At 35.4% G+C, this 12,992-nt stretch overlaps 1 protein-coding gene across 1 annotated transcript in view; it reads left to right on the top strand.

Moving 5' to 3' along the window:
* Positions 1-12,992, top strand: part of kiaa0586 (KIAA0586 ortholog) — a 551,477-nt gene that overhangs the window by 134,396 nt on the left and 404,089 nt on the right. The window lies entirely within an intron of this gene.

The following is a 12,992-nucleotide window of genomic DNA, read 5'->3' as shown; positions in this document are numbered from 1 at the left end:
TGACACCAATGATCATTTTAAGTGTGTGTTTGCAAATTTTCTAGAGTTAATTGGGTAAAGGGACAGAGCCAAATGGGATGTGCCTTGTTTTTATTTCACCTACTAAAAATATTTTCATTTTGTTATATAATAGCCCACTGAAACAGATCTTTAAAATTTTTTTAAAAACTGGTTCTCTCTCTATCTACTTAAGGTTTTTGCTTAGAGCTGTATAAGAACAACTTTTATTTTTAAGGTGAGTTAGTTAACACACCAAACTGTCCAAAGATGCATATACAAGAGTGTTGCTAAACAGGTATCAAGCGTAAGAGATGAGATGAGGACAGATGACCCAGTCATAGATTTTAAGGGAAGAAAGTGATGCAGAAAGGTTTGAGGGGGAAATTGAGCCTTGGCATGGTTACCATTGGTGAAGTAACTGCCTACAGTTGTTTTTAAACAAAGTAAGATTTGTACCTGCATCTGTGTTTTTAATGTATTCAGGATTAATCAGTGCTTTTTTTAAATAGAAGCAGCTACGTGCAGGAAATTACTTGCAGTTTTTGGAGAGTAATTTTTAAAAAATTAATGCAGAGTTTTAAAAATTTGAACAAAGACTTCTTGTGCTTATGTACATATATTTTCATTTGTTGTTCTCTTAAACATCGCTAAACAGAAAAATAGCAATCTGTATTTCCTTCCACGTGTAACATCGTGTTATGCAATGAGATAGCCCATTACTCACCACAACACCAAAACAAATTCAAATAGAATACAAGGGGGCTACTTCTGTAGTATTCGATGTGGGAAAAATGACCTGGTACTTACTGCATTGTAATTCAGATATGTAACCATGGAGCTTGTCGGAATCTAATAAGATAAATTTCTGTAGTGATTGATAATGGAAACTTAAAATTATCAGGAAAGAGTCCTATGGGAACAAAGTTGAAAATCAGCTTAAAAGAGATAAAAGTGAAGGAAGTAAATTTGATCATATTTGGCTATTTTAAGCTGTAAAAATATATAAAAAGGGCAATAATATTTTGTGAATTATTTCATGCACATGAAGTGGAAATGATGAGTGTGTTTAGGTCTTCAAGATTTGCTATGAATAAAATAGTTCCAATAAATATTAGTCCAGTTTAAATCAATAGCAGGTGAACTTTGTTTTATTAGTTCATTTGATCTGAGCATGGCCAGATCACCATTTATTGTTTGTCACTGATCATGAATGAAATCGGGCATTTTGCAGAGCCACTACAGGTCAGGTTAGGTACACCGCTGTGCAGTTACAGTATCGGGTTTTGATGCTATTGCCTTTGGTTTGTCAGTGCAGCAGTTGAATTTTCATGACAACGTATTAATTTAATTATGGGCTGTACAATTGTAACTTTTTTTCAGATATCTAATTGTAAAGTCAATTCATTCATAATTATAGCAATGAATAGTAGGTTTTGAATTTGTGCCTCTATTTGTATTTTAGTAACAGTCAATATGATAGAATAATGATTAAGTTACTAGATTACTACTTGGAACTTCTCACTTGATACAGAAGATTGAGTTAGAGTTTGTATTGGGGTTTGATACAGCTGTGGGCGATGAAAGGCTGGTGGATGCAACTAGGAAAATTAAATTTGAATAATTTAGATTGGTTCAGTAATCATGGCTGTAACTTGAGTTGTCATAACATCCATCTGAATCACTAATGTCCTTTGGGGTAGGAAATCTGCCATCTCTTTACCGGCCTATACGTAACTCTGGATGTAGAACAATATGGTTGACTCTTCAATTGAAGTGCCTAGACGACGGTATGGTATCGTGTGAACAAGCTTATTAAGTTATTTGACTCCAATGTATTTTAGAAATACAGAATAATATTTTTGTAAGAATGTGGCATAATTATACTGCATATTCAGCCATCAGAAACTAGGAACTCTTGCAAAATAGTTACCATGCAAGAACCAGTAAACAGTGCTGTATCAAGGCCTATTTAATATGTGGAAGGATGTTATTTATATTTTTAGTTGATTATTAGGAATATCTGAAATGCCATGTTTATTAATCCTTCACTTGACTTTATTTTCTGTACGTTAAACTTTGAAGTATTTATCTTGGGTATAATTTCTGCTTAGTTTTATGATTCTGCTTTTCCTACTGTTCAAGGATTGAGAATGTTGTCTATCAGCTTTTGCATTTTTAAATTTTAGCCCCAAATTATTCCAATTTTGAAAAATATTATTGTGAATTAGTAATATGTGGTTAGTGCAACACTATTAGAACTCTGGCTTTGGAGTATAGTTCAGTTCTAACGTCATCTGTAAAGCGTGTACGTTCTCTCCATGTGCACGTAGGTTTCCACAGTCCAAAGACCTACCAATTTGTAGGTTAATTAGTTATGTAAATTGTCCTGTGATTGGTTTAGGGTTAAATTTGGGGTTGCTAAGGCTGTGTAGCTCAAAGAGCCTATTCTGTGGTGTATCTCTAGGTAAATCAATTTCTTTATTTGCATCTAATAAAAAGTAGAATAAATGTTTTGGTGTTGTAGATATAACGCATTTAGATTATCATTTGTTCTCCAACTATTCTCGTTTAAGTAGGTTAAATTGATTATTTACTGTGCAAGAAAAAATAATCCAAATACTTGCACTATTCATAAAACTGTTAAAGATGAGTTATTCTAAATCTGCTTGGAACTTGGAGCAATAGGAAACTAACCACGTGCCAGCTCTTTCCATGTAATTTTGTCATTGAGCTTTTTTCAGAGTTGGTTGGCTTATGAACAATGTTCTATGGAGACAAATCGGAGACGTAAAAGATTGCCTGCAGCTCCAAGTAAACCATTATTCTACAGGAACCTACATAACTGCTGATGTATTATGATTTATAGAAGCAGTGTTTTCAAACTTTATGTATAAGGCAATTGCACTTAACGATCAGACCCAATAATTGAAACATCTTGCGTGTGGAATTCATTAAAATTTTGAACTAATAAGCACATTAAAGGTATTTCCTGAAAGCACTCATTTCCTTCAGTCTTCCTATTTCTGTTGAATGTATATGACTAGAAGTGTAATATTATTTATTGTTGCATTTAAAAAAAAATAAATGAAATGGTGTTTTAATTTTTTTCTTAAGAAATGTGCTCTCACCAGCAAACAACTTGACTGATGAGCAGCTTATTGGGAACAGCACTGAGTGCAACTTCTATTGTAAATGCTTCATAAAGATTTAATTTGATGAACAAGCTTCTTGTTTTAACCAGAATAGAGTTAGACATTGTGGACTAATGGAGGCTATTTATGTGCAGTAATTTCATCTGTAGTGATACATTTATTAAACAAATGACTTTATTGTCCGTACCTATTTTTGATATTCTCAATGGCATTTTGGTACAGGTGGATATAGTTAGAAAGGTGTCTGGAGTTAGCATTTCATTAATGACCGTTTCCAACTGTAAAAAAAAAACCCTTCCCTGTGCCATTTTAGTGATCATGTTACTAAATTAATGCATAAGCAAAATGGGGGCTTCCCTTCTTGGATATTACTTCACAGTAAAGTTTGGCATGGCCACTTGGGTATATTTTCCAGATACTCTTAAGGTGCACAAATTATTAACCTAGTTTGCTGGAGGCCTACATGAGATTACTTTCTCAGCTGGAATTGACCCATGATGCATATGAAACTTGAAGCAAACTGCAGAAAAATCTTAAGATAATTCCATGTATTTTTATTATATTTAGCTATTTCAACACTTGCGCAGAAGTAGTTATGAAATGTATGACAGATTCTTTGGTGATTACCTACTTTCCAGTCTAAACATGGAAATTGGTGAATGCTGCTGAACACCAGCTACAAAACATAATAACATTAAGAGTTCTGTTTCATTAACAATATATAAAAATTGCATTTTCCAAGAAAGATTTTCATCAAGTGGTAAATTTAGAGTTAAACTACTTGAGCTTTTGTCTTTTTATGAATAATTCCTTTCCAGAAGTACAGGCTATCCTTACAAAACAAAAAGTTAACCCTGTGGTCAATATATAAATGTTTACATTTTAAGGTTTCTTCCAAAGAAAGAAGAATCACTTTTTTTAATGCAGCAACCAACTTGTAACATTGAATAATTTCACCACTGGGGGACATTGTTGTTTCACCTTCTAGTAATGCATTCTGGGAAAGATACTAATTGTAGCCAGTTTGTGCTCGGCAGTCATACTAATAAAACCTTCCGGAGAGTTTTGGCTTAAAAGCAAAACTATGAACCAGAATTCTCTGTAATGTTTTAATGGCAAAGCCACTGAACATGAATAAACCCAGAATGCACTGCATGAAGGAAGAGTAATGATCTCTGCCTGCTGGTGAGAAGACGTAGCATTTGTAGCAGCTGATTCAGAAGACTTAAGGTGGTGATTAAATATATATGATTTTAAAAACAATCAAAAATATGAAAAACTACAGATGTGTTAATTTTCCATTTTAACTTGATTATTAACCAATATTGCAATTCCAGTAACAGAGAAAAGTTATAATTGGAGAGAGGTATAGGTTAGATTAAGAGTGTAAATGTTTTCATATACTGTTAATTACTGTACTGCCAGTAAACAAGTGCTGTATTTTAAGTGATCCATTAATGTTTAATAGTAGTATTTATTTATTTATTTATTTATTGACATTCAATACTGGAACAGACTCTGAGCCGTGCTGCCCAGCAATCGCCCAATTTAATCCTAACCTAATCATGGGACAATTTACAATGACCAATTAACCTACGAACCGGTAGGTCCTTGGTAGGAAGGACTGTGGTAGGAAACTGGTGCACCCGGAAGAGACCCGCATGTGTCTAAATACAGGCAGCAGTGGGAATTGAACCCAGATCACTGGTACTGCGAAGCATTGTGCTAACCACTCTGCTACCATGCCGCTTAATAAAAGAAAGGATGTAATGCTGAGGTTTTTTTACGGCATTGGTCAGACTGCACTTAAAGCATTGTCAACAGTTTTGGCTCCTTGTCTAAGAAAAGATACGCAAGAGGAAGTTCATAAGAATGATTCCAGGAATGAAAGGATTAATGTGTGAGGAGCATTTGAATTCTCTGTGCCTATACTCGCTGGAGTTTAGAAGAATTGGGGAGGGGGGGGGTCATTGAAACCGATCAAATATTGAAAGGCTGGGACTGAGTGGATGTGTCAAAGTGGGTGAATCTAGGACCAGAAGGCACAGCCTCTGAATGGAGGGACATTCCTATAGAACAGAGATGAGGAATTTCTTTAGCCGGAGAGTGAACCTGTGGAGTTCTTTGCCACAGGTTGTTATGGTGGCCAAATCATTGGATATATTTAAAATGGAGAATGATAAGTTTTTGATTAGTAAGGGCATCAAGGGTTACAGAGAGAAGGCAGGGAAGTAGTGTTGAGAGGAATGGTGAAACAGACTTGATGGGCCAAATAGCCTAGTTCTGCTCCTATGTCTTATTGTCTTATTCCATGGGATACCTAGCAAAATTTTGTAGCTTTGTGAAATATGGCTTAGTTTAATAAGACTTATGATATCACATTTTTAATCTCTCACAATTTATAGTCAAAAGCTACTTGTTGACTGCTCATTTAGGCTGTATTAGGCTAGAATTTGAATTTATAGTGACAGTAGTACTATTGTGTTCATTGTTACACTGAAGCAGACAGCAAATTTTTTAGATTCTTGTGTACTATATTTTGTTTAATTTGTAGTTTTGAAAGTTGATGTAAAATATTCAACATACCTTCACTAACTACAGTCTCTACCTAAATAGCTTGAACTTCCTTCATAGCATGTTGCACCAGACAGTCAGCCATTCTTGTCTGGCGTGTAGTGTCAGGATTGGTCTCCTTTTGGATTGACCGGGTCACGATATGAATGTTCTTGACTCGACCCTTGTTTTTTAAGAGGCCAAGTGGCTAGCTCGACGCTCAACCTGGCACGGATGGAAAGCGTGCTCGGGGGGTGGCCAGACTTGGATTCGAACTTGGAAGCCTTCGCTCTGAAGTCTGGCGCTAATGTCACTGCGCCACCAGCCAGCCAATAGCTTGAACTGATGTAAATGTATGGTTTTATCAAACTGGATCCTCTGCAGAATAACCCTAAAAAGTTAAATTTTTAATGTTAAAACAAAAAATAACAACTGAGTAATCTGTCTGGTTCTGGTTTTTTTTTGTGTATTGTAATTGACATTTTGAAATTTAGGAACTGTAAAATCACTTATGAGAAAATTTGTTTATATTTAGCTTCTACTCTTATGCGTAAATGGATGCTCCAATCCCTGTAATCTTTCTGAAGTTTGTCTTCTATATGTAAGAATTAGTGATTGGCTGCTCAGCCAGCTTAATGACATCACAGTTGCTGGGTGTCTGGGATCATGTTGAAAACTAATCCTTGACAGTAATGGGTGTCAGGAAAGAATTTTTTGCTCCTGATCTCTGGATACAATGAACAAAATAAAATTAATAGAATAAATTAATTGAACTGTTTAGTTTCTGAGACCGCGAGATTATTATAAAATCTTCTCAGTGGTCATAGGTATGCTTCCGAATGTAAGGAAAATCTGCCATTTAGTATCCAGAGGTCTGATTTTAGCAGATACCCTTTTGGGAGGGAAAGGATGCTACCCATGGCCATTTTTAAAAATCGCGCAACAAGATTGTTTTACTCAACTTCACTTGCCCCTACATTGAAATGTTCCCACAAACAATGGACTTGCTTTCAAGGACTCTTCCTCACGTGTTCTCTATTTATTGCTTATATATTTATAATTATTATTTCTTTTTGTATTTCCACAGTTGTCTTTTGCACTCTGAACACCCTAGTTGGGTGGTCTTTCATTGATTCTGTTGTTACTATTCTTATAGATTTATTGAGTATGCCTACAAGAAAATGTATCTCAGGGTTGTATATGGTGGTAACATATATGTACCTTTTACTTTGAACTAATCTTTTGAAATCAAATCTTTCAAGAAGCAGAACTATATTAATTAAGTTATCCTAAAATCTATTATAGAATAAATTTAAGCAAAATATATAGGCCAGACAAGCAAAAACTTTTACAGCTTTGCAATAGCACACAATATTTTCTGAATGTAAAAGTATTGTATCTGGTTTTGGAAGTTTAAGCTGAAAAATCTGGAGTAGACATAACTTCAACTAATTTTGCTAGCTTACGAATAAAAGCCATTTCATTTATTTTATCCAAACAAAAATGATTTTGAAACATCTTAGTTGTATTTTCTATAAGTCTTTCTTTATCACTACTATATCATGAATTCATTCATCAATATATATCCTACATATTTCACTTGTATTATAGAAGGCTTTTAAGAAAAAGCTGTAAAAAATATGTTCTCAATGAGATTTTATTTCTTGGATACTAAGAGCATGACTGTATGTTGTGTTTTTGGCCCAAAGTGGAATTATGTAGGAATGAGTTTGAGAAATATTTTCTGACTATTAAATTTGTTTTTCTTTGATCCTTTATGTGGACTACAGTTTGGAAATGGCTGTTTAGATAAGCAAGAAGATGATCTCAATGCTTAGACAAAATTTAAGTTTTACTACCTGCATTGGTTTCTTGATAAATAATGATTAAAAACCTGATAAGGCAAATACAGGATATTGTTAGCCTGAATTGAAAGGTATTTTTGTATAACACCAAATCAGAGCTCTTCTATTGCTTTTATTTTGGAGTCCAATGTTTCAAGGATCCCCAAATATTGAATGGAAACAGTCCAACTCTGTGCAAAACTTTCCATTAGCTAATTGTTTATATTTGGTGAATGCTATAAGATATGCATGAAGTTGATGCTTCAATAAATGTCTGTCCAAGCCAAATGCTCTTTTAAAGGATGCTCTTTAAAAGGGTGCCCATTAATTGAATCCCAGTGCCAAAAATAGTAAGTTTCTAGCTGGATTGTGCTTCATGAATATTCCCCCCTTTTTTTTGTATTTGTGCATCACATTTATTTCTGCTTGGGAAAGGAGCTGTAGCATGCAGGTGTCTTAAGATGTCTTATTTATTTTCCACTTGTGTTCTTTTAGAAACAGTATATGTTATAGAAGTTAATATTTTGTAAATACTATGTATATTTTTGGCCTGCCAAGTTCTTCCAGCATCATATATTTTTGAATTCCAGCATCCACAGTCTCTTTTGTTTTCAAAATATATTTCAGTTTTGGTGCAACACAAATTAACATTTGAAAGCCTTGCTGTGAATTGGATTCACTTCTAATTGACTCTCTTGACATGTTGTGTAAGATCTAAGAGTTGACCAATTTATTTCTCTATCGTTATGTCTACTTTTGCTACAATCTTTGTCACAAGTTGCAATATATGTAACTGTAGCCTCATCACTTGGCCACAGCCTGAAATTTGAAATTTTGATTTGTTTGCAACATTTTCAAAATTACTTTGTCTTGGGTGTTATAACATCAGAGGTTCTACCTACAGTACACTGCTTACAGTAGTTTAGCCATAGTGGTATAATTGCCACATGAAGTAAGGGGAGGTAAATCTGCAAGGTAAAGCTAATTTATTCATAGTACTAATCCTGCATTTTTTTAGAATTGTTATATGTTAATGTGTGCTGCACTAAAACTAAAATGCATTTTAATGACAAAAGAGACTGCTGATGCTGGATCTAGAGTAAAAGCAATGCTGGAAGACCTTGGGTCAAGCCCCATCTGTAGAGGCAAAAGGTCAAAGTTTGTTTCCAGTTGAGATCCTGTGTCAGGTTGGAGAGAATAGGAAAGATAACAGTGGGGAAAGTGGATGGGGTTGGTTGCTGATAGCTGGGAGCAGATGAGAAGGAGGTCATGCGCAGATGTAATTAGGTGGGGTGAGGGGATGGGAAGAATGAACAAAGGGAGAATTAAACTAAGTGGGTAGGCAAATGTATGTGGAAAGAGAGCACAGGGGTTGTGGGTTTCCTGAAAATGAAAAATTCAAGTCATACATCGGATTGCAAGCTACCCAAGTCAAATATGAGAGCTTCTTCTGATCTACATTTCACAACAAAGGAGATTGATGACTGGCAGGTTGGTTTAGGAGTCTAAAGAGAGTCACAATGACGTGACTGAAACATTGATATGGCTGCAGCAGACACGGTGCTGGTGCTCCACAAAGTAGTTGCTGGATATATATTTTGTTTCTACAACATGGAGAAGATCATGGGCACTAAAGGAAGTTAACCAGGTTGAAAGTGCAGGTGACACTATGCTTCACCTGAAAGTGCTGTTTCACCTGGATGGTTGTGATGGAGAAGGTGAAGAGACAGTTGTTGCAGCTTCAGGGGGAAATGGTGGAATTGCGAGAGGTGGCTGGAGAGAGATTAGTGGATTAAGGATTCTTGAAGAGCACTGTCAGTGCAGAAAGCGGATTGGGAGATTGGTTGATGCGGGTGCAGATGATGTGACCTGGTCGGATTGCATTGGAACTGGCAGGAATGATGGGATGATCTATTGCATAAAGGAGGCAGGTAAGGTGAAAGGCAATCATATTGCTGTTCTTTCTGGGGAATGGTTGGGGTGGGGGAAATCAGAGCAGACATTTGGAGATTTGCTCTGACTTACTAAAATAAAAAAAAAGGAATGACATTGTTATCAGGGGTCTTGCATCCTTCCCACTTGCATTTGACTTCATAGCCTGTGCCATGTCATTAACTTTCAAATTCTTGGTCCCACTGACTCATCTTAATCATAAATGTACAATCTCTGTACAATTCCATCCCCTATCAGAAAAAATCTTATGGTCCTGCATTCCTTTCTTCACCAAGACCCAACCAGCTCCCACTAACATCCTCATCAGTTATCCTTGCCCTCAACAATTTTTCTTTTAAATTCCTCCCATTTTCTATGATCAAAGGGGATAGCCATGAACTTCCAGGTGGGTCCTAGTTACACCCGTCTTGTTGTTGGCTTTGTGAAACAGATTGTGCTTCAAGCATGTTTTGGCAACCCACACACCACCCCCCAGTTCTCTGCTGCATGAAATACTGCATTGGTGCAGAGCTCATCAATTTCACTACCTGGTTTGCCCTCATATTCATCTGACGTATATATGGTAGTTTTTCTGGATCTATCTCCAACTCAGGAGATGGACTTGTCACTGACGTCTATAAACCCAGCAGCTGTTACATCTACCTTGATTATGTCTCCTGTATGCATGCCTTTCCTTTTTTGCAACTTGTGTATTATTTGGTCCTACTTCCATACCAATTTTATATGTATATTAAAAAAATGCTTGCAAACTGATAAGATAGCGACAGAATATGAGGATGTGTATAAAACAAGTAGCAGAGATTGGAAAAAAATGCAACTGTTGCAGTTTCTTTGCACAATTAATTTATTGAAATTTGCCAATATTTCTTCAATTTGTGCAACACCTTTGCTGCTTTGCATTTTTGAGCGTAAAACTTAGGCTTATTTATAAATTTTAGCTTTTTTACTTGTTCCAAAATGCTTTGCATTCGAAGTTTTGATCTTTCACTGAAAGTTGAGAGACCCTATAAAATTGCATGCAGTAGTTTTAGAAGCAGTAATATGATAATAAACTATTTTTGATTTTTGTTGAGAGATAAACATTGGCTAAATCACCTTGGAATATTCATCTACTGACCTCTTACATCTGGCTGAGGTGATTCAAGGGGCATTGTTTTAATACCTTAGTTTCAGCACACTCTCAGTGCAGCACTTGAGCAGCAATCTAGGTTGTGATATGTTGTTATTAGTTTGCTTTACTATTCTTTTACCCTCTCTTTTTGCCACATTTTGTTGCTTAACCTGTGAGGATGTATATAACTGCAGTGCAACCTGGCACATTTTTTTTTCTGCTAATGGCAATTCCTTCTATGTAATTTAAAACTGGGACAGCAAAAGGAATGTCAAGGCATGTGGACACAGATGGAATTAACTATGCTTGACTGATACTGGACTAGACGGTCATGTGATGTAGTTTTCATTCCCAGTGGCATTTCTGAAGGAGCAGTTGTTGTCAGTACATGCTAGATGTCTGTACTTCTGTAAATCAGATAACAATCTATTATCATCAGCCCCCCTCTGTTGAACAAAGATGAATGGCTTGTGCAGTAGTCTACAACCATGCATGTACAGTAGTAACCTCAGATTTATTTCCTGGATTTAAAAAAAAAATCAGAATTGCTATTGGTACTAGTCTGTGTCACTTGGGGTTATCTACTGTTAACCAAGAATGAAGATAGTCTTTTAAATAGAGTTTGAGAACTCACAGATTGCTACGAGGGCATTGGAAATAACCAATGAAAGCAATTAAGCACTTTACTGGAAAAAATATTGGTTAATTTGAAGGTTTTTTTTATTGTATGACTGATGTTGTTTTCTACCGTGCTGCAACAAAATGTGAAATATAATACTTTCAACTGGGTAAATGTTCAGTTATAGTGCTGAGACCATTTGCTTTATTGAGAAGAAGCAAAAGATAAATTTAATGGTTTTTAATAATTTTTTATTCTGTGTATAAATGTATTAATAGAATAATAGCTGATTTAAAAAAAACTGGTGACAGAATGCTCATCAGATTTCAGAGCTCATTGGGTTTGATTATTCCAGTTTGCATAAGCAAACAGAAAATGTAATTCACTTTGAAGTTAATCTTAAGTTAAAATATTTAAAGCAGAAACATTAAATTGGAAGAGTTATTCACAAATTATTTCATTGTTAATTCATGTTTCTAACATCTTCCATGTTTGTATAGTATAAAGTGTAGAAACTGTAGAGCAGCTCTTTTGTGACTGCTATGCTGCGAAGGCTAATTCCATCGGTGGCTTTATTTTTAGCTGCTCTGTATTCTGGCAGCTGTTCTGCCTTTCATTTAAGTTGGCTTTTATTTCTGTGGCATGTGAGTAGAATACTGCACAGTCTGAGAAATTGATTATTCTGCAGAATGATGCAGTGGAGTTTCAAGTGCAGGATAGGTAGGTGTTGAATTTCAAAGATAGTTGTGCTAAACTGGCACACAGATTTAATGGCATCTATTTTGCCCACCTTCACGTAATAAATATATCTTACAAAAATAGGTAGATGGTTGTCAGAAAGAAATACTGTAGCATTTTTTTAATGGTTTGGGTCGTGTTGGTGTTTACACAACACTTTTGAATCTTGTGCTCCCGTACATAAAGAAGTAAGCAAATGTATACTTCTGAAATGTCATGTGGTACAGGGTTTTAAATAGCAATGGTAATTGAACTGATATGTATAAATATTAACAAGTAATGTTGGGACAGTATGAGATGCTGGTTACTGTATTCATGAATACTACCATATTATAATTAATTCCTGGTAATGTTTATCATCAGTAATATTGATAGACACTTCTCTCAAAGCTATTACACAGAAACACATGGCTGTTTTTTTTTTGCCTGATCTAGATTTGAGATCAAGCACCATCTAAAAATACTAACACATTTCTGCTGTATCATATACCAGCAGGGGAATCTAATCTGGAAATGTGTGATTTAATTCCCTAGTGCTGGTACATGGGAAGCAGACTTACAGGCTTTTATTTCACTCATCCTGACAGAAAACCTTTTCAATGCAGTGACGGGTATTGATTTGGGGCTTTTTTCATAATTTTTTTGATAAAGGGAGAACCTTAGGGGGATAAAAAGATGCAACATTAAACTCAACCATCAATGTTCTTACAATAGCAATAAACAATATATGCTTCTGCAAATCCCATTAACACATTGTATATTTCTAAGAATGTAAGTCTAATATTCATTAAAATATTTAAAAGAACTGATTACACTAAGTCCTGATGAGTCTTGGCCTGAAATGTCAACTGTACTCTTTTTCCATAGATGCTACCTCATCTGCTGAGTTCCTCCAGCAATTTGTGTATGTTGCTTGGATTTCCGGCATCTGCAGATTTTCTTGTTTGTGATTACACCAAAGACCCTTTTATCCCCTAAGGGTGAGGCTACTATGGCTAATGCAGACAGTAATACTATACAAA

The sequence above is a fragment of the Mobula birostris genome, chromosome 1, assembly GCF_030028105.1.
Source record: "Mobula birostris isolate sMobBir1 chromosome 1, sMobBir1.hap1, whole genome shotgun sequence".
Lineage (NCBI taxonomy): Eukaryota > Metazoa > Chordata > Chondrichthyes > Myliobatiformes > Myliobatidae > Mobula > Mobula birostris.
The sequence above is the reverse complement of the archived record's forward strand: the minus strand, read 5'-3'. Positions and strand labels throughout refer to the sequence as shown.